The 23,362-nt window shown below is 33.9% G+C and overlaps 1 protein-coding gene across 1 annotated transcript in view; it reads left to right on the top strand.

The window, feature by feature from the left end:
• The first annotated feature begins 372 nt into the window (after positions 1–372).
• LOC123313640 (glycogen-binding subunit 76A) overlaps positions 373–23,362 on the top strand; it is an 89,277-nt gene continuing 66,287 nt past the window's right edge. Inside the window, exon 1 of the mRNA XM_044898608.1 lies at positions 373–684. The gene's annotated coding sequence lies outside the window, so the exon portion shown is untranslated. The remainder of the gene's footprint in view (positions 685–23,362) is intronic.

Here is a 23,362-nt window from a genome sequence, read left to right as displayed (position 1 = left end):
TTCAACGTTTTTACCTATCTAGTCTAGGAGTACCAGAGAAAGCGCCAAAATCAAGCAAATTGGGATACCCTGTATATTACAAAAAGGAATTGAGTTCTTCTTAAGGGCAAACAAAATTGATTCAATATCTTTAACTTTTGGTTAGCAATCTATTAGTGTGCGTAGCCGCGAACGGACAACGTAACCTCACAAAAACCTACGTGTAAAAAACCGCAACACCAACCATAAAATAATCATCTTACGCGTTGGCAGTACCTAGCCTATTGTATTCAAATCGAGGAGAAAAAACCGCAGCCTCACTTCGTATGACCTCCCTTACCAATTTATTAACACCAAGCGATAACATCAACATTATCAATCTCGGCCGGTGTCTCGGAGAGGCGCGAGTACTAAAATAGACGCAGATGACCGTCGATGTCGGAGGCGTGGGCATCCAGAGGGATACCTAGCACACATCACGGGACGCGGTACCGAGGGGGCTCCTGCCTGTAATATAGAACCACAAAAATCAAACGGTGGTCCGAGTGGAAAGTTCGTCGCATTTCACCATCGCGGCGTTACAATCGTCAGTTCGACCTTGGGTGTCCTTGTAAAGCGAGTGCAGCAGTGATTGATACGCGATTTTCACGTACCCCTAGTGATTTTGCGCAGGATTTTTTTCCGAGGAAATTTGGCAGTCGCAAGGTTGGTCCATTTCCATTTTTTTTTCAGTTTCATGTCAATGTTTAACGAAATGTCCAAGTTATCGCGATGCAGATTGACCCAGGTCATGTACGCGTCTATTTTCTCCCGCACGTTCGCAGATAAGATGTACCTACCAAAATCTAGATAAATTCGCAAGGATTTTTTTTAAGATTAGTTCAGTGCCCGAAATCGCGATTGGTAGTTATTGAAAGTGGATTCTCATAAAAAACGTATGATTTTTTATTGTATTTTACGAACTATTTGAGCTGGGATGTTACACGTAATTTGTTAGGGGTCAGTTTTTCAGTTGGGATTTTCTGGGACCGATACTAACAAAAGGATTTTTCCAAGAATCTATTTTAGAGGTGCGAATTAAACGAATAATTTCCGGAGGAATACCGGTTCCGGCTATTTATTAAATAAAACATATTCATGAACCTAAATGAGACCATTCATTAATGAGAAGCTTTTTATTCATTAGCACTAAAAATAGTAGCAGTCGGTTGCGTTTTCCAGATTAACATATATTCCTAGCAGAAATTGAATATTGTTGAAGAAATTCAATTCTAGACTGAAATTTCCCAGGAACAACTGAGGAGAATATTTCACTTCTGAAAAAATGGGAGCGTTATACAGAGTGTACTGAAATTGATGCAAGAAAATTTGGTTGAACTTACAGCCTCAGAATGTGGTCATACGAAAAATCACTGAATTTGGTACCCGGTAGTTTTATGCTATGGAAAATCTCAGTGTTGGGTAACTATTTTTGCCATGGCCCCTTTGATACACTGTTTACTGGGCAACAATGTCAATGTCTTTGGAATCACTAAACATTAACCGCATATTCGAATGCCTTGAAATTTGTTGAACCGTTAGAAATTGAAAAACTTTCTTGTCTCTTGCAATTTTTCACGAAACGCAAGATTTTGGAGGAAAATCTATAAATACTTATTTTTTTTACTAAGTGGGGATTATAAGTTTCTTAAAAGAGTTTAGTAGATGTAATCATCAATGGAAATTATTCTAGTATCTCTGGGCACTATTAGCGATATCTCAAAACAAATGTTACAGTCTACAGACACCAGTGGCGTAGCTTGCCTTAGAGGGGCCCTGTATCAAAATGTGTTGAGGGGCCCTAAGGAAAGGTGAAGTAAAAATAAAAGTAGCAAAAAATGTTCGATTAGTATCGAAATGATTATATGTACTTATAATTAAAAGTTCTAACTCATACTTGGTGCTGGGAGCGAAATGATACACAAACAAATAACATACAAACAATATAAAATAATATACAAACAACATAAAATGATAAACAAACAAATAATAAACAAAAAATACCAAAAATTAAAGATACGCTTTTCTAGCATTTATTTCAGCAAATCTATTCATCAAATCAGCCATAGCTGATGACGATTTCAGTTTTTTAAGTTGTTCCCCCTCTATTGACAATAACGACATGTCTGACAGCCGTTCCTGTCCCATAGAAGTCCTCAGATAATTTTTTATGAGTTTTAATTTTGAAAAACTCCTTTCAGCGATTGCAGTTGTAACCGGAAGGGTCTAAAATAGAAGGCATGCAGTAATATCGTCCGGAAAACTGGATGCAAGGCTATTGAATTTTATCAGGACTAATTCTAAAAGTTCTTTGATGGCACGAATTTTCTGAATTTCAGATTTTAAGTATTCGTATCTATCTGAATGATCGATTCGGTGTAATGAACGGGATTTTGAAATGAATGGTTGTCTTAGCAGTTATTCTCAAAAATGCTATTGTATAACCTGTAAGAGGTTTTGGATAACATTTTTAGGAATTTTTTGCTTACAGACATTCGGGGGCCCCTAAAGCCTGAGGGCCCCGTATATCACTGATACCGCTGATACCGCGGTAGCTACGCCCCTGACAGACACTTTTTCACGCGGAATGCAGTGGCGAAGTCAAAGATTTTTTTCAGTCCGCCACTTCAGTGATGTAGTGGTAACTTTGATTTTTTTTTAATATAAACCCTATGTTATTTCTTCATATTCCAATTCTATATTTTTTGATTCAGAATATATAATATACGCTGGGTCTCCAATTGTTGTTCCAATAAAAAAAACTCAAAAAAAGTTCGGTCAAGTTGGCAGGTCATTTTCAGTGATAACATGATAATGAACTTTCTGCTTCTTTATTGTGGCAGGCCTTTAGTGGATTATTATTCAGATATTAGTATTGTAAAAAACTTGTAGATTTAAAAGATTAAATCTCATTATTGATACTAATGTAAGAGCGAGTGTAAAGGACTTGGAAGATCACTTTCATTCCAAATATGAAAAAGGATGAAAAATTTTCCAATATTGAATGCATCACTTTCAGGTAATTTTATAAACCTGGATTCAAATGAATATGTTTCGAAACCTTTTCAACTAGTCGATAATCTTAATACTCATACAACAGCCTTTTAAAATAGCTTCACAAATAAAGACGGCTGTGCTAGTACAAGTATAGGTAAATATGAAGTAGTCAAGTAGTCATGGAAATTCTCCCCAGCAACTTCTCTAATATCCGGAATGAAAATGATCTGATCTTCAAAGTCTCTCTGACCTGACAAAACATAGAAACATACTTGGAACATAAATACATGGAATGGACATTGAAGTGCTCTGAATGTATTTGTTGTGGTACAAATATTCGATGCTTCTCTGGCTAGCGCGACACTAAGGCAGTGGCGTAAAATAAATAAATTTATATAGCTCCTACCTTTTCGTGAGCAAAATTGATATGACAATGATATCAGATTCAACTATCTCCAGTCTTTGGACAACAACAAATGTTTATTTTCCATTCCTTGTATCTATGTTCCAAGGAAACATTCAGTTCATTATCATATTATCAATGAAAATGACCTGCAAACTTGACCGCACTAGTGTTTGATTTTTTTGTTGAAAAAACAATTAGAGACACGATTTGTATTATATATTCTCAATCAAAAAAAAATATGGGACTGGAAAATGTAAAAATAACTAAGGATTTATATTTAAAAAAAGGAAAGTTACTATTGAAACACTGAAGTGACAGACTGAAAAAAATGTTTGATTACGCCACTGCATTCTAAATAACAAATTTTTCTGTAGAATGTAACATTTGTTTTTCGATATCAGTGAAACTTCACGAAATAGGGGCACCAGTACGAAGAGCCGATAAATGAGTTTTCACCGAGAATTACCGAAATCGATGTAATGTACTTTTTAAGACCGAAATCCCGAAATCATCATTCGAAATCCCGAAATCGTCATCGAAATCCCGAAATCATCACCGAAATCCTGCAATCATCACCGGACTTTTACAATAATTGTAATAGTATAGATACATTCCAATTAAGGAGAGAATACATAATTAATTCAAAGAATACTCTTAAAAAATCAAAAAGACTAATTAAGATGCTGAAGTATACCTAGAGTAAAGTAAGCTTTATAGAGGGTGAATCACGAGCTACTGCACATATTCCTACTCAGGTACACAATTTAAAAAGGCCTTCTCTTTATAAGTTTTATACAGGCTGATTTTCGGTTTTCACAAAAAGCTTTGATCCGTCTAACTTTTGAACGGATAGCTCGATTCAATTGAAATTTTTTGGGAAATTTGTTTTGTAATAACTTTAGAAACCAACATACATATTTAGAATTCTGATAATCCAGGTTGTTTTATCTTTCCCAAAAATTTTCCCTGTAAATGGTATTTTGAATATTTGTGGATATTCAAACCTCAGTAACTGAGGAGAAAAACTGCCAAAAAATTTATCCCAACGTATTGTAGGATTCATGTCCCTTTTGTGTATTTATGACCTCTATGAACACAAAAAAGTAAAAGAGCTAATAATCAAATATTTCAGGTAATAGCTTGTACATAATTCTATGTTATAATAAAGTCCCGAATTTTCTTCTAAGTTTTCAAAAGGATAAGGAAAATTTTTGTTCTGTTTCTATAAAACAATTCATTAAAAGTTCAGTAAATTTTGTGGATTTTCCACCTCAGAACTCATTCTTTTTCAATAAACCGCCAAACAGGGTGTTCCAATCCTGAGAACAAATGCAATGGGGAAATTTTCATTAGCCGGTCTTGCAAACGACATGAAATTATGAAATACTGTACGATTTCTAGAGGTGATACTATCTTCAGCTCCTTGTACTCAATTTACGCCAAACGAGAATAATTACTGAAATTCATTACTTAATTGAAAATCCTAAAAAAAGATAAGTAGAAATCTTATTGGCAGTTTTCCCCTTTGATTACTAATATTCGAATATTCCTCATCAAACATTGAAAAAACCATACTTAGGTTGAAATTTTCGAGAAAGACGAAAACAAAAATATCCACACTTTTCAAAGCCGGACCTGGATTTTCAAAATTCTGAATACGTTAATTCTTAAAGGTAGCACAAGAAAATATCCTCCAAAAATTTCAATTGATTCGATATATGATAATCGTTCAAAAGTTATGAAGGATCGAAGTTTTTGGTAAAAACTGAAAAATACCCTGTATAAAACTTATGAAGAGTAAAAGTCACTTGGTAGATAGGAATGATCTTTTTTACAGAAGATCTATTTTAGTTTTTCATAAATATTCAAATTCTAATACTTTTTATTACCTCTTCAACATTTTCGATTTCGAGTGAATTGAGTTGTTTGTCAGGGGTTCACTCAATTTGATAATAATATCATATTTTCTCTCCCTTGAATAGTTTAAGGAAAAAAAATATTTCAAAACAATCCGGGAGGATTGTATCTATCGTATCTGACACGAATTCAAAAATTGAGTTACGTTTCTCTAATTAATTTGTATATTTTGTTGAACTTTTAATCCAACTCTCGTAATATGAGAGATATTATGAAATTTGTAAATGTCAGTTACGATACATTGTCTAGAGGCCGACGAAATATATACTTATAAATTTAAAAAAATTAAAGGATAGAAAATATAAGGCACTTTTTTCACTGAAAAAAAAAAAATTCAAAATGTTTTTCAGTATTTCAATATTTTCGAAGAAGCAATACTTTTCAAATAAATTGAGCTCTTTGTCGATGTTTTCCCTTTCAATGATATGATATTTTCCCTCATCCCCAAAAGCATTCAAAGTGAGAACAAATCGTGGTTACCCCCTCGGTTTCACTTATAATTTGAAAACAGAAGAAGATAGAGGGATGCGGTTTTGGCCATTAACAATCTTTTGAGAATCGAAGTCGGAATCGTTCCATCCATTTTTCCGAGCATTTTTCCCTAGCTATTACGGTTATAGAGCTGCCATTCAATCTCATCGAATTTTGCCACCCTGTACGGTACACCGTATCTTAAGCAGTATCGTATTGATATTACAATAAAAAAATAGGATATTACAATAAAAAAAAAATAGGTACAGAGTGTGTGAAAAGTAACATACAAAATTCATATGCGCAGTATATAGGTGCTTTTTTGGGATGAAATTTTCGAAGAGGTTGGGAAGTAGTACATACGATTCGGGATCAAGACGATCGACATTGGTTGCTCAACGGATGCTACCCCAAATACCACATCTTTGAGCAATAGCCTGAATTACGTACTGAGTCAGTTGAAAAATAGAATTTACCACTCGAGAGGTATTATAAGGAATATTGAATAATTTTCAGTTATTCCTGAATCTCAGCGAAATTTTGGTACATATAGTACTATGAAAATTTTTGCAATATGAAGAATTAAATCGCCGATGTCACCCCGCCGCTATTTTTATCGAATTATGTTGAAAAACCGACAAAAAATGATTTTGAAAACAAATTTTATAGACACTAAAGTTCAACTCTTTTTTTCTCTTAAAACACCAATAAAATTGAAAGTAAGAGAGATGGGGGGACATGAAGACGTCCTTTAACTTCAATTAAAAAAAAAAAATTAAGGCTTCACGTTCAAAATTGAAAGCGTAAATTAAGAACTATAGTGAATGCCGTTTTTGAATGGAGATTCTGGAGGTATTACTTCTCCTTTACCATTTTCGAAAAGAATTCTTGCCTGCCCTCTAAAATTCTTTGATTGAAATGACTCATGAGACATATTAAGAATTTTGTGTTTTATGGACTTGATTGTTGCAATTTCTTGAGATATCTCAGTGACTCAAACTGATGGTTCTTAATGATGGATATAACTGAGAGCTTTCGGAGCCTCGTAGAATATGAAGAATTGAAATATAACGTTCTATGAGGAGCCATAGGCTTAGAGTATAAGTCAGTTATTATGTGACCATCATATCCCTTATAATCCCAATGTCAAGAAATTGGATTCTATTATTCATTTCATTTCGTGTGTAAACTGTAAGTCACTATGGTAGTTGTTAAAAATGTGTAACCTGAGTTCTGTTTTATCGAGAGGAACTGCCATAATCATCTTGTCGAAATAGACAAAGGCGAGCGAGACTGTTCATAATTATACAGCTAAAACTGGTGACGGTGGATTATCCATAGCCATAGACTAATTGAGGAGTTAATCCATGACCATAGCAGAGCCTCTTACCTGTGCATAAAATCCCTTATCGTACTGAAAAATCTATTTTTGAATATGAACTCGACAATCATCACCATCATATCGAGCGGAACATTGATAAAGTCTCTGTACCCAAGAAGCCTTGTCAATAGAATTTTTCACTCTTCAAATCCGTTAACGTTGAGTGATTCTCTTGATTTCGACAGTGGAAGTACTGAATATTTCAAACTGATTCATATACCGAATTTGAGTCAGAGATTGATAAGGGTGATGCGGAACACTTCTCAGATTGTCTTCCATTATAGAAAGACTGTCGGATCCCTATTTTCATATTTAAAGGATAGTCATTCTGACTATGAACAATCAGGTTCAGTATATAGAATAGATTGTAAAGATTGTATACGAGGATATATTGAAAAATTCTTAGCCTACTATAGAACCAAACAAAATTTCAATGTCAAAATATTTTATTACTCAACATATTCTCCTCTTAATTGGATACATTTATTACAGCGAACCTGCAACATCTCTAGACCTTTAAAAAAAATGTTTCTTCTCCACAGCTTTTATTATCTCCTCGTTGGAAGAAAATGTACGACCTTTTAAACTTTTTTTCAATTGAGGAAAGAGATGATAGTCGGATGGAGCCAAATCTAGTAATTCGAACCCTAAATCACGAATTTTCTGCATGGCAACCTGAGATTTGTGTGCAGAGGCGTTGTCCTGCAAAAACAAAACACCTTTTGATAGCTTTCCGCGTTTTTTCTCTTTAATTTTTTCCCGTAGAGTGGTCAGTTATGTCGAATAGTAATCTCCGGTTATTGTTCTACCCTTATCCAAAAAATCAATCATGATTAGGTACTCCATGGCAATCCCAAAAAACTGAAGCAAGAACTTTTCCAGCAGATTTTTGGACATGAAACTTCTTAGGTCTTGGAGAACCATAGTGTCGCCATTCCATCGATAGTTGCTTTGTTTCTGGATCGTAGAAATGTACCCAAGTCTCATCCATAGTAACAATTCCGTTCAAGAAGTCTACATCGTTTTCAAATCGAGCACAGATCGAACGCGATGCTTCTTCCCTTGCACGCTTTCGGTCAACATTCAAATATTTGGGGATCCACGTGTTCGTATGAAATATTCAGTGCTTCAAATATCCGTTTTAGCCCAATTCGACGGTCTGATAAAATCATGTCATGAACCTCATCGATATCTCGTATTTTCGGGGATTGACACAGAAACTGGCCTTCCCGATCGGTCCTCATCTTCAATGGAAAATTTACCTCTTTTGATGCTTGCAGTCCAATTTTTCACGGTCGCATACGAAGGACATTGATCACCAAGGTTATTAAGCATATGCATGGAACTGGTCTAGGCTAACTAGATATTTAATACATCCTCGTAGGTTCGTATATCGGAGAAACAAAACAATATTTCGGTACCAGCCTGACACAACAGCAATCAGATTGTAAGAAAACTCAACAGCCCTATCACAACATGCCTTGTCTGAGGGACACAATTTTGATTTTGATGGCGCAAAGATTCTGGCTATTGAGTTAAATTGGTTTAAGAGGAATTTCAAGAAGATGCTGTTCATCAAGAGGCACACTTATTCAATTAATTCGCGATCTGATATAGGTTCATTGAACATCGCATATGCAAATCTTATAAAAGAAATGAAATTATAGTTTTTTGACAACATACTGATTCCCATCATCTTGTTTAGTTCTGTTTCATGTTTCAAATAATGTACCCAACAATCCCATTCGTCAGTGCGGTTGTGTGTGTGTCCGTGATGAGATTCATTTCAACAAATACACCTAGGATTTTGAATTGAGATTCAAATGATAAATGGCATTAGTGTATTATTCATGGGGTGAGCTGGTGGAATTTTCATTTTAAATACCGATCGTATCTTAAAGAGATCGAATTATGTTGTTTAAGGATTCTCATGATTGTTGTGTTGAAAAACTAAATACATCGGACAATTTCCTAATACTAAAGGTTGGATCCATTGCTAGATGACCGAATACGTCCCTCACTTCGTCTCTTTCATACATCCTCTTTTTGTTTCTCATTGAACCGGTAGCGTCAAATTTTGCAATCAGATGCACAACGTAAGGAGCTTATACATATTTTCCAGCCGCTGTTTTTTGCGCAAATTCGTTATTTCTGAGAAATAATCCTTGAATCTCTTGAAATAAAATATTTGACCCATCCTTTAAATCTTGCCACAGAATCACAGAAAATTAATCACATCTATTGTCATATCGTAGATTTAATAATGGGGTCTAATAGAGAAACGTACTACCCTGGTATACACTCTGTTGTTGGTGTGAACGAGTGTTGAACTGATGATGGTGACGTTTCGATCGGTTGACATATGATTGTTCTCTATTGCTTTATTGGCTGTCAACATTTTTTGGCTGATAGATCTGTGTTTGTTTGCGTTTTCATGTTTCCATAGATATTCCGTGTTCTGTCTTTCTTTGAAAGATTTTTTACATTTCGTTTCTTGGTTTTAAATTTTAGACTGTTCACTGATACGAAGTTTTGGATGAACAAATGTATTTTTCTTGGCTGCTGTTCCGACTTTCTTGAAAAGGATGTGTTCAATTTGAATGTAAGATTTTATTCTTTCAATTTATTGAAGTATCGTACATACCTCTGATTTATAGTGCCCTGAGGATGGCCATGCAAATGGCCGAAAGCTTGGCAGTACTCAATAAAGAACTCTAATTGAGACCAAAGAGGAGACTTTTCACCCGATATTTCTTCCTACATTCTGAATTAGTTAAGTCGAGTGTTTCTTTTCCTTCCATAATTTTGTCTTCTTTTTTTCTTCTACTGAATACACCGTTTCAATTCTACTACAAATTTACAATCGTTTTTTTTTGCCACACTTGTAACGTTCTCAAAAAAATTCACGATAGACCCCTTATCCCTGTCAAAAATCATGGGGTGCTCACCCCCGTTCGGAAAAGCGAGGTGTTAGGTTTTCGTTGTACCACACTGTAAATAATGAGAACGAAATACTCGTCAAGGAATTAAGAATAGTAATTAAACTTTTTTAACCAACAGTGACAATAAAGAAAAAAATTCAATTTACTTTTCAAAGTCTGGTTTGAGCATGAATACAGAGTGGGTAAAAATTAACGTAGAAAGCAAAGATTGTAGAGTAAGAAGACGGGAAACGACCCTATATCTCTAGTACTAAAAACCGACTACACTTTGGGCCTGTGTTTCACATACTGAGAAATTAGATGGCGCTGAAATCGTAATGTCAATCAGTTAAATTACAGTTGTCTGCTTTATAATTGAAGGGCGCGAAATTCGAATTTTATTCCTTGTATTGGATTCGAATATCGACTTAGTCGAGATCAGAAAAAAACATCCTGAGCGACAAAACCAGAGCTTTGTTTTGTGATCAGGTGTTTTTTCATGTAAACATTGTTTTGAATCAATTAATATTAATGAAATACTTTGTTAGATTTGCTATATTTTTATTCGAAATTTATAAAAAATATGACAGAATTGAAGATTTTACAGGGTATATTCAAAGGTGAGGTTTTTTTTGACAGGTACAAAAGGTGAGAATAATTTAGTCGAAATTCTCACCTTTGAAAACACCTGTATACAAATAATACAGCTTTGAATAATGGATACAAAAGTACATATTGAACTATTATATATCAAAGTTGATATTTCCATGCAATACATTTTTTTGAATCAATAGAATTTGTACAATTTTTATTAGAAATCTAAATGAACAAATATTCGATAGACCATATACTTTGCATCACAAGGAGTTGATTGTTGTTTTCAGTTTTCTGATCTTTCTATCACTCCTGGGGAAAGACTTGGAAGTACTCTGCAGGGTGTGAGAACTTCTTTCAGGTACACTCGAAAGAATATCTGAAAAAGGGGAAGTACTGGAAATCTAATTTCATAACAAAAAAATTAATTCAATATATTGAATGAGGGATGACTTACCATTCGTCGAAACACTTTCAATCTGCTCGCTTTCCATCTCTATCCATAAAAGGAATGCTTTCTGCATATGAAAAAGATATGCATTCAATATATGACGAATGAGTTATGCATTCTGTAATGCATTGCAGATATCTAGAAAGACTTACCATCAGTATGTGATGTATCAGTTTCAAACTGCTCGCCCTCCATCGCATGTGGTTCCTTTGATGGCCCTTTCATGCATGGGATGCTTCCTGCATACAGCAACTTACGTGGATGAAAAGCTTCAAATTGACTTTAAGTAAAATGCAAAGATTATAGTGCCTAACTCTGTAATCTTTGGTAAAATGTTCACAGCACGTGGTGTAGCTTTTACTCAAGTTAATGTCTTGACGCCCACAAAATTCTATTCACTTCAGAGCACTGAAAAAAAATCAATCATTATCCGAGTCACATTGTACGAGTTTCAATACTTACGTTTCCATTTTCTTCGGAAAATTTAAAAAAACTTATACACCAGTTTTCACAGTTCTTCACCATACGATGTTTTCCATACGACATTTTGAGCAAAGTCTTTGATTTTGAAGTTTTCACTAAATAAAATACACGAATAACATGGGAATTAGGTGACTAGAACGAGCGAGGTAAACGAACGGTACGAAAATCAAAACATAAACAAAACGTTGTGCAAATATCTCCATGAAATGTCAAATGGCCCTTGAATAAATATTTTAACTAGTCTTAGTATTTTAATACACAACTGAACCACCAGGCGGCGCTCACGCAAGTGTAGTCGCTTCGTTTCCCATCTTCCTACTCTATAATCTTTGGTAGAAAGTTTCATCAATTGCTTTCTCCTTGGAATCTTTATCCCTCACCTAGTTCATTCTGTTAGCGAATGGAAATTTTATTTTAGCAGAATGAAGAATTCTGCTTTCTTATATTTTAAAATGTACGACAGAAACAATTTCTTCTTTCCTGTTTCCGACAACGTATATCTCAAAAAGAATAGATTTCAGTACAATCGAGGAAATTGCTGAAAGTGTTCGGAATACGCAGTTTGGCAAGGTGTTATTCTGACATCTGACTCAACCTACATACATATGTGTAAAATGATGCAAGAGGATATGCGGTCTTTCATTGCCAAAACACAAAAACCTTTCAAATTTTATACAGAAGTTCGTTATTTCTCTAGTTTAAAAATACATTCAGTCTCACTATTTCAAATCAGAACTGAAAGAAAAAATTTCAGACTTGAGCGAGCTTCGAAAGCGAAATATATGCGTAACGGTACGGATTACTTCATTTTTCCTCTATACTAACGATAAGAGAATGTAAACTATGGATAAACATAATTTGTTTTGAGTTCTTTCTTATTATCAGAAACAATTAACCAAAAATAAGAGAGAGGAATGCTGAAGAATATCCCCCATTCATAAAAAAAATATGTTCCAATTATTCAATTATGTACAGGGTGGGCAAATTTCGATGTTTTAGCACTACAACTTCTAAATCACTGGAGATAGACAAAACCTGATACCCCATTCTCGTTCTCTTTTTCTGAGAAACTAATAAGAGTAGTAGTCATTTTTGGTCACCTTCTTATGAGTAACTCGAAAACAAAAGTTTTCGAGTTACTTATAAGCGAAAATTGGAAAAATTACGATTTCAAAATAAATTTATATCTCCGCTAATATTGATGATAGAGCTCTGAAATTAAAACATTATGCAGGCACTTTTTTAAGTAGAATCCAGTGGCGTGCTTGCCTTTTTAGCAGGATTTTTAATTACGAAGCTATGACCCAAAGTTTTTCTTAATGGGAAAAATTTTTTGGAAGCTTAATTTTTACTGATTTCAAAAATATATAACATCATATGATTTGTATCAATATGAATAATAGAAAATGGTCAAAAACCTTTTTTCTCAATATTTCTATGGTTTCAACTTCTGACAAGCACAGAAAAATAGAGCTTCCTATATCAAGAGCTCCTTCCGGCGATTTCATTCTTTCTATGCTTTTTACCAATTTTCACAAAATTTGAATCTTGGAGAAATTGAGTAAGAAGCATAGAAATGAGAGGACTAATAGAAGGAGACTGTGGTAATCATAAGATGCTACATTTTTCTATTCTCATCAAAAGTAGAAACCATAGAAATATTGAGAAATAAGGTTTTTGACCGTTTTCTATTATTCATATTGATACAAACCATATGATGTTATATATTTTTGAAATCAGTAAAAATTGAGCTTTCGAAAAATTGCACAGAAATCTAGTGTTTTAAAAAAACATAACTTTGGGTTATAGCTTCGCGATTAGATATCCTGTTAAAAAAGCATGCACGCCACTGGATTCAACTTACAAATATGCCTGTATAATGTTTTAATTTCAGAGCTCTATCATCAATATTAGCGGAGATATAAATTTATTTCGAAATCGCCATTTTTCCAATTTTCGCTTATAACTCGAAAACAAAAGAGGGTGGCCAATAATGACTACTACTCTTATTAGTTTCTCAGAAAAAGAGAACGAGAATGGGGTTTCAGATTTTGTCTATCTCCACTGATTTAGAAGCTGTAGTGCTAAAACATCGAAATTTGCCCACCCTGTACAGGTGATTCACCTCGATGGCCTATTAGACGTTTATGAAAAACTGATCACAATTTTATGCTGAATAGTTGCACTTATACACTTTGGGGTTTTCCATAATAAATTTTCTCCCTAAAATATTTTCAGACCTTTGCAACTTCCGGTTATATCGGAAACAGCTCACTACTTTCTAATTTCAAATGGCAGACTCGGTATGACTTTGCATCGTTTGATTGCTGAGATTTGATGGCCATTTCGAAAGTATGCCATAACTTGGGTGAAAACTCAACGGTTTATGGGTTATTGGGATTCTCATGGAAAGAAATTGTGAAAGAGTTGACAGTTTATTTTTAAATTTAAACGGGGTACTTTCTCAAAAATTTTCACTATTTAGAATTTTGATACTCTTTAGGATAACATTGTTTGCTGTTTGGCTTGAAAATGTTCAGGGTGTTTAGGCAAAATCTTTGAGTCGTTATTGTTTCAGTCAATTATAAGTGACCGAAAGGGAATTACATGAATTAAACCTATACCTAAAATGTAAACTTCCAGGGTTATCAAGAAAAAAATTGAAAGAAAGAGATTAAACGATTTCCTAATAATGAAAAAAATTGTGAGTGGTGAGTTGCAGGTGCCGAGTTTGCTGCAGGTTTCTGGCTTAAATGTACCAGCAGTTTACCTCAGACCTTCGAGACTTTCTTTGTTCCTTTGAGGAGAACCAATTCATCGAAATATCAACCTTTATTCCGAATTTTCCGCGCCTGCAATGAACTTAAGAAAATCGTTGACATTATTCATGGTAATGTTTTGAATTCGAAATTAAGCCTCAAAAGACATTTTCTTTCAAGGTAAAAAAAATTCCTTTTTTTTTCCTTCCTTCTCCCTTGTTTTTGTTTGTTGTATTAAATCTGAATTTTGTTAATTAGTTTTTGTTACTGGTTGTTCGCTCTTAATGTTAATTTGTGAATACTATCTATGGGTTAATCCTGTTTTGTGTTCCTTACGCACTAAATAAATAAATAAGTAAATAAAAAGGGAACAGCCATTTCAAACTGCTTGATTAGACTTTGATTTCAGGAAACCGCAGAAGGTAACTAAAATTCAGAATTTCGGTGAATAATTTTGAAATTTCATGAATTGTTGATGGATTCTCAGCATTCCCAACAAACAAATAATTAATACAATTCATGTTTAACGTCCAGTTGCCTGGAAGTCCATTAAGATTTGATGCCCCATAAAAACTTGAAACTGTCAGTTTTGAAGGGAAAAATGGAGGATTAACATTTTGATAGAGTACTAAATTTTAACGGACTTTCCTGCAGCTGCACGTCAGTTATTTAAGTTCGAAGATAAATCCAGTCCGAGTTTCCGGTTATACTACTCAGTACTCATGCTGTATAAGTACCTGTTGAAAATGATTTTTTTTTAAAACCATTACTTCATGCAAGAAATTATAGGAGACCTTATTTGTTCAAAATGAAACAAGCTATATCGAAAATAAATTGTTTAAAAGTATATAATATGTAGGGATCGCTGTTCTTGAAAATTTCAAGATCTTATTCAAAAAGTATTTTCAGAATTTCTAGACGAGACAAGAAAGTTTATGTCTCGGTTTATGTCAATACCAAAATTTCTTGTGAAGAAAACAAGAAATCTTGAATTATCCTGTCTAACCATGAATACGCTAAAACTTGTTTATTTTTGAAAAAGATAACATGAAATACCTATTTCTATTTCTTGAACACAATTTTTGCTTTAAAAATGAAAATAATTAATGATAATCTTGTTGAAAACTCAATTGGAGACTAGATTTGCAATTTTTACTGTCAGGCATACACTTTTTTATGTTTATGAAATAATTTTGGCTTATTTATTATTTCCCCCGTTGGTTCTTGTGTCCACCTGAATTTCAAAAGAATAACGTAATTTCTTTGTATTAGTATTGCCACTAGGATACCTATCACTATCTTGCATTGGTGAATGCTGCTGCTTTTTCCTTTTACTGCTTTCGCAGCTACGGTTTCAGATTCAGATTTATCATTTTCATTCGCATTAGTTCCAATAATCATTTCACATTTTTAATAAAACGTTTCTGAAGTTTACTGAAGAGTCAATGTCACTTATGGTAAAATAAGACTACCACTTCGTGAAGGTATAGAAAAAAGTTGCACTTCAGTTCAAAGCCCATTGGAAGGATGATGGCGTAGAAGGTGGAAAAGTACAGTTAAGTTGACAGAACTGCGGCTGTTAACAGTGGCTTATCGATAGGCAATAGTAATAGATAAAGTTAAAAAGAACATAGTTTAAAATAATTTCAACTTTTGTGCCAAAATGTTGTTATTTGGGTTCGTCAGAAAACAAATAAATATCGGGGAACCACCAGATTGTCCTGTTAACACGAAACGCGATGAAAAGTTCGCCGGGGAATCACGGTATCAAGTACGGTGTCACTGGTTAAAATTTCAAGATCTTGAAATTTCTTGAGTCAAGACAAGATTAATACGGCAAGATACTTTAAAATTTCTCGACTTTTTCTCAAGACAAGAATTCTTGTCGTAATCGACCCCTTATAATATGAATAAGAAAATAAGTTTTTTCAGGGGTGGATTCTTCCCCCCCTTTCAATTATAGGGAAACACCACTAAAAATTTTTTCGATTGCCTTGTTGCTTCCATAGAATGTTTTTTCAACCTCATACCTGTCAGTTCTTTGGTTTCTCAGAAAAAAAAAACAAAAATATGAAAGTCATGCCCGTACGCACGCTACTATAGTTGCTGAAGATGAAGTATTTATCGTGAAACAAGCACCCAAATAAGGTGTCCCATCTCGTTGAAATACCACATGCCGATTCGAAAATATGAAAAAAATTGTTGTTTATTTGTAAACATTTCAACAACGTCCTGTATCTCGAAAACGAACATACGTCTACAGGACCTTTCCGACTCCAAATCACTTAGAGATTAATACTCTGTATATTCTCTGTAATACTCTTTACATTCGCAAACACAAATGTGATAAGTATGAAGGTATGTCTGCACAGATGACAGGACAGTTGATAAAGTGAAAATAGCTCGGAAAATAGTCGTTTTGCATTTCACTTTAGAATCCTCGGTTCGGGGATTGATAAAGCTTGTGCACACGAAACGATTTCAAAGTTCTAAAAATCTCGGAAGCAGTAGGCAGTTGGTACTTCTCTATTGTCAAAACATTCACGAGACTTCTGCGAGACTCGAGACGAGACCGACAAAAGTCTAACCTCGTATCGTCTCGTCAATGAAATATATCTGTGTATGGTATAGAATTGTATAGAACATCGTCTTCATTAGGATGACTGATCACTTCAACCACACAACGATTATTCATTTTATTTCCTATGTGGGCGGTTCTGTAGAGATTATTGCAAGTTAATCAACAATTACATTAATGAGCCTGCTATGTTTAAAGTTCGCCGAAGAGTGGACTATCTGCGTGTTGCCGTAGGTTGAGTGTATCGTTAATTCAAGCAATCAAAAAGTCGTTAATACGGGATACCTTCCGTAAGAAACAAAATTGAAATCATCACTGTTTGTAACGACACAGTACGTTAGCGAGATAAACGCCAAATACGCCTCGATAATGTGTAAAATGTCTGTAACGAAAATATTAATTGCGATTAATTTCCCATAATGAGAAAACTACGACTGGTAGATTATTTCGTTTTGTTTATTCGCTTGGCAACACAATGGTTTTTATATTTCAATATAATTTGGATGTTGATCCAATCGGTATCAATTTAATATCATTTTAACTTTTTGAGGTTCATTTGGTAAAGATTTTACGCTGTTACAAATATGTGATTCATGCAGAGGCCATATACCAAGGGCAAAGTATGGAATTAGTACCAACCAAAGATTATAGAGTTCTCTATAATCTGTGGTACCAACGTCGGTGGACGATTTCTTTTACATATTTAGGAAATTATACTTGAACTTACGACCTCATTGAAAGAGAAAATACAGTGGGAATCTTTGACTCGTACAAATATTTTAACAGTAGATTCTTGAGGTCAAAAGAAACCCTTTTTTCCATACCATTTTATCCGATTTGGCCCTGATAAAAAGATATAGCCAATTTGAGTTTTCATAATGAGCTGTGCCACCCCTGGAAAAACAAAATTACCTTCAGAATAACAAGCTAAATCTGTGACACTACACATTTGTGGATCTTTTGAACAGAGTTATATTCCGCCAAAGCTTAAGCGTGACGAAAATTTTTGGGAGGGCGTCAAACTTGCAAGAACAAAAACGTCACGTGTACATTCTCGAACGCTGTGACTTTTTTTATTTTGAGTCGAGTGATCCAAGAATGATGTGAAAAATAAAATCTGAAATTTGGCAATAAAGGTCGCTAAAACGTTTTTGAGATATATGGCGATGAATGTACATTAGACTCTTGCCCTTAGTTGTGGCCAAGCGCTCGCCGTCATCACCCTATACCTCGGAAAAGATTAGGAGTAGGCATGAGCCCAAAAGAGAAAAAATCCTACATCGTAACCAACTCTCACCGGGCAAAGAACGTGAAAAGAAATCTTCACTTCTTGAGCTATCATCTATCTGAGCAGTTGTACGGTGCCTCGATAGTCTCAATCTCTTTTCTGATGATGGAGTGTAGGAATATTTCTTTTATCATCATCAGAATTTTTTGAAGTTGTCTGTTCTTTTCTGCCCGAGGATCCTTTGGTCCGTTTTTAGCAATAATTTCTAGCATGTTTGGAGCAGAAGTTAAAAAAAATCCCCTTTGTCTAGTTAAGATTCTTTTTCCTTGGCCTCGATTGAATTGGGTCTGTGGTGCTGGCGAAATAGTAGCAACTGGATATGTCAGTGATTGGTACCAGGTCTTTTGTCTTTTTTGAGGAATTTACTTCATCGTTATTTGTTGCCATTGGATGTAAAATAGATTAAGCATCGTTACTCGCATATTTTTGAAATGAAGAAGTGTTGAGACATTCAGTTGATGGCAAATGTGAGCTGGGAATAAGTTAATGTCTACAATATCCTTCTGATTCAACGAAATATTTGTGGTTTCTGCAGGTTCAAACGTGTAGTCTGGAAAAATATCAGGATTGATGGACCAAATTTAGAATTTTTTAGAATTTTAGAATTTAGAATTTATTTATTCAGAATTGGTTAAGTACAATTTCATTTGGTTAACAAGAAAAAATCAACAATTTGTAAAATTATTCCTATAACTATTTATTGCACCTAGATTACAAACAATCTGTATGTGCAAAGGATCTAAAACTACAACTATAAGACCCCTTCAAATAGTACTCAAATATTTCATACACCATCCAACCATACTCTAAGCTGTCCCAATTTTACAGTGAGAAAAAAAACTCAAGAGAGACTCAATAACAGTTTTGATTTATAGAAATTCCATGTACATTTTATAGTTATTAATCTATGGTTATGATAAATAAAGGGTCGACACATTTTCGCAAATTTTTTATGATTTGAAATATCCCTAATATTGACAGGAAGTGAATTTAGTATTTTTGGAGCTAGACTTTTTGCAAATCTCTGATTTCCATCCTTTCGGTAAAAAGGTACAATTGAATTCCGGTTTGTCATTTGCCTGGTAAGATGTGTGTGATTAACTATTGTACTTAAATTTTTGTTTTTGTGCAGAAATAGGCAACAATTATAGAAGTACAGCATTCTTATATTCAGAATTTCTTCATTGTATAGTCGGTCAGTAGGGTAACGCTTATTTTTCTGATATATTACCTTCAAAATATAGTTTTGAACAACATTTAGAGGCTCCAAAGCATTCCCATAAAGACCACCCCAAACAACAATTCCGTATTGCAAAATCGATTCCACCAGAGCTTTATAAACTATTAAAATGAGTTTTGTGTTCATGAATTTTCTTAGCTCGTAAAATTTGTAAACAAGCCTTCTCGTTTTTACTACTGAACCAGCTATATGATCTGACCATTTTAGATGATTGTCAATCATGACACCAAGGTATTTTATATTGCTAACTTCATTTATTCTGAAACCTGTATTTGGCAAGTGCAAGTTGTTAAAATTTGGTTTATTTAGATTTGTAAGAGAAAATGCAATATATTTCGATTTTTGTAGATTCAGGGTTAATTCGTTGAAATCTAGCCAGTACTTTACTATTCCTATGCCAATCTCTGCTTCAGACCTTACTTTCTGCCATGTTTCATCACTAAATACTAAAACCGTGTCATCGGCGTAAGATATAATAAGGCCTTGTATGTCAATTAATAATAATGAGTTTATATAAATTATAAAAAGTAGCGGCCCTAGGATAGTGCCCTGTGGAATGCCCAGATGGATTTTTTGGCTGTCACTTAGAATGTCATTTATTTTAACTTGTTGTAATCTGTCTTCTAGATAGCTACGGAACAACTTCAGCACAATGCCTCTAACATCATAGTGCTCAAAAACTTTTAGCAGTTTTTTATGAGACACGGTGTCGAAAGCCTTTGCAAGATCGAGAAAAACACCTAAGCATTTTTTGTTTTCGTCCAGATTTGTTTTAATACAATCTACTAGTTTAAATATAGCATGACCTGTACTTAATCCTTTTTGAAATCCAAACTGATTTTCACTTAAAATTTTGTTTCCTATAAAAAAGTATAATAGTCTGTCTTTTAGACATTTTTCAAATATTTTGGTAGAAGTACTTATTAGGCTAATCGGGCGAAAATTTTCAATTTTAGTTTTATCACCGGATTTATAAACTGGAACTACAATTGACTTTTTAAAATCGTCTGGAACTTTACCTTGCTGAAAGATTAGGTTCATGATATGTATGAGAGGATTTACAATATACATGTGATAGTCTTTTATAATTTTTGTGCCAATATCATCAAAACCCGTTGTTTTTAAGAGATCCTATATGCAGAATGAGTTCGTTTTCAATAACAGGCTTGAGAAACATATTTTGATGGACACGACAGTTTATGGGGTTTCTGTGGTCCCTAGGTGGCTGTATTTTTGCTGCCATTTCCATTCCTATTTGTATAAAGTAGTCATTGCAGTAGTTTGCCATCGATTTTGTGTTCATCAAAGGTTGGTCATCTTTATCTGTTATGTTAACATTGATATATTTATTTTTGTTTGTGTTTGTAGCTTCATTTATTATGTTATAAATTTTTTTCATGTCGTGTTTGTGACTGTGTACAATTTCACGATAATAACTTGCTTTTGCTATCTTTATAATTTTATTTAGGTTATTTCTATATATTTTGTATGTCTCAGTAAGTGCATTGTCATTTTCATTTTTTAATATGGTTTTCTTTAATTGATCGCGATGCTGGATTGATGTTATTATTGCATTTGTAATCCAAGGTTTGATTTTGACATGACTTTTAATTTTTACCTCTTTTTTTGTTCTGCAATTTTTATATATTTCACTAAATTTTTTGTAAAACAAGTCCCATGCAATGTCTGCGTCATTTTGTTCCAGGACAGAAGTCCAAGTTTCTAGACTAATCAAGTTCTTAAATTTTATCGGGTCAAATATTTTGATGGTGTTTTTAAGGAGCGGAGGTTTGGTTTGGTTTTTATTACAAACCTGCAGGTAAACAGGGTAATGATCTGTTGTATTATGGTTTATTACTGAAGACTGAAGGTCTAGATTGGTTTGGTTTTCTTTGACAAACATATGATCGATGCATGTCTTCGACTCTGTAGTGACTCGAGTAATAGTATTTATATACGATTTAAAACCTTGGGACATAAGAGTCGTCAAGTACCTATTTCAAATAGCTAGATTAGGGTTCAAAATATTTATATTTATGTCGCCCAAAAAAATTGTGAACTCTGTACTTGGGAGATTTTTTAAGAAATCTTCAAGATCTAGTAAATGCTGTCTATTTGAAGCCTACTTGCATTCTGAATAGTTGCAGCTTTTTCACACGTTTCATCAGACAGACACCTTATTTTTAAAAACACTTTATGTGTTCCGCTAACTCCAGCTCAATTTCAGTTGAAAATTTTTTTTTGAATATTTATAAATCTTTAGAGTTACACTCCAAGGTTTTGTTCATATTGAGAGCATATCTTCTAAGCGTCGCCTGAGAAATACCAAATGCTCCCCTTTCTTTGCTCCCATGCTTCAATAGTCTTACTCATATATTCTTGGCTCCAAGACTGCCGATTAGTTTTTCTTTCGTAGTTTCACGGAATATCACCTAAACAAAATCATAAAAATGTAACCAATCATTTCAATGAAATTAACTGGAATCACTAGATACTTCCATAGTTTATCGATTTTAATGGCAATAATCACAAAAAAGCAACGAATAACTGACCAGAGAGAAAGGAGAAAATCACTGTAAAATAAATTTTTGTGGGCACGAAAAACGTTCGAACTGATTACTGCGGCGCGACTGTGGCAATGGCTTACAACAATTCACAGTATTGTTAATATGGCTGCCTTCACATGGTACAGTTATTTTGAAGTCGCTAAAGCACACCAATTTTGAAATAAAACGTCGGTCATTTTGTACATATATGTCATTTTGTACATATATGTCATTTTGTACGTATTTCCCTATGTAAAATTGCTTCAGACAAAATTTGTATATATGATTTTAGTGAGTTCAAAAACGTTTAGAGGTACAGGAAGGAAGATATTTCGAATGAATGAATTGTTATCATTTTGAAACTCCCAGATATCCAGTAACCAGAAATTATTTTCGTTACACGATTTCTATTAACCTTTTATCCACTACCACTCACTAAAAATGTGAGTAAACATTTTGTTGTTAGAGACAAAAGTCTTTATTTCCTCCTGCTTCGTCATCTCTAAGTATTATGAATTGATAAAACACTCGCGAATAGTAAATATAATATAGGTTTCCATATAAAATCCCCCAGAATCCAGAATAATATGATAAAATAACCATAACGTTATCCAGTGATTAAAGGAATGAAAGTTATTTTTATAAGGTAGCGGAGTAAACAAAATGCTTGTTACTAAGAATGGGTAAATAAATTTCAGCTTTTATCATATTAAGATTATTCAAACTATTACCTGCATAATACCTAATAAAATTCATTGTTAAGATATGAGGAGACGTTAACAACCGAATGGTATGAGAGTATTATTGCATTCTATTCATGAATATTCTACAAAAATTTCCCTGTGCTAAAATGAACCTATTTTTCACGTTCTACACGTTAATTACTAATTTTAATTCATATAGCCATGTATGGTTTGGTTGTTCTGAAACTGAACCGTGTGGCTATGTGGCCTATAATTAGTTATAGACGTTCATGAAGAGGAGTGGCATAAATTTGAGGTCAATGCAATGATAACCGATTATCATTTATTACTTATTCAGATTAAACTGCTAGACAGCGAATTGAAGCATTGAAATCATTAACAGGTTATAGTTAGGAAGCTCATAGTGATATACCCATACATCTATGTATCTGACTGATTATAAAGAGCCGATTATTCAATTTTTGCTTGCGTCTGATAACTTAAAGAAGTAGGATCCCTTTGAATCAATTAGGCAATTTGACGGCTCATCGTTGCATCAACCTTGGGCCCTCAGAAATCCACTTTCGGCTCATTTCAGCTACCAATTGTCATATATACAGAGTGTCACA

This window comes from Coccinella septempunctata, chromosome 1 (genome assembly GCF_907165205.1).
Source record: "Coccinella septempunctata chromosome 1, icCocSept1.1, whole genome shotgun sequence".
Taxonomy (NCBI): domain Eukaryota; kingdom Metazoa; phylum Arthropoda; class Insecta; order Coleoptera; family Coccinellidae; genus Coccinella; species Coccinella septempunctata.
This window is presented reverse-complemented; position numbering and strand designations above follow the sequence as displayed.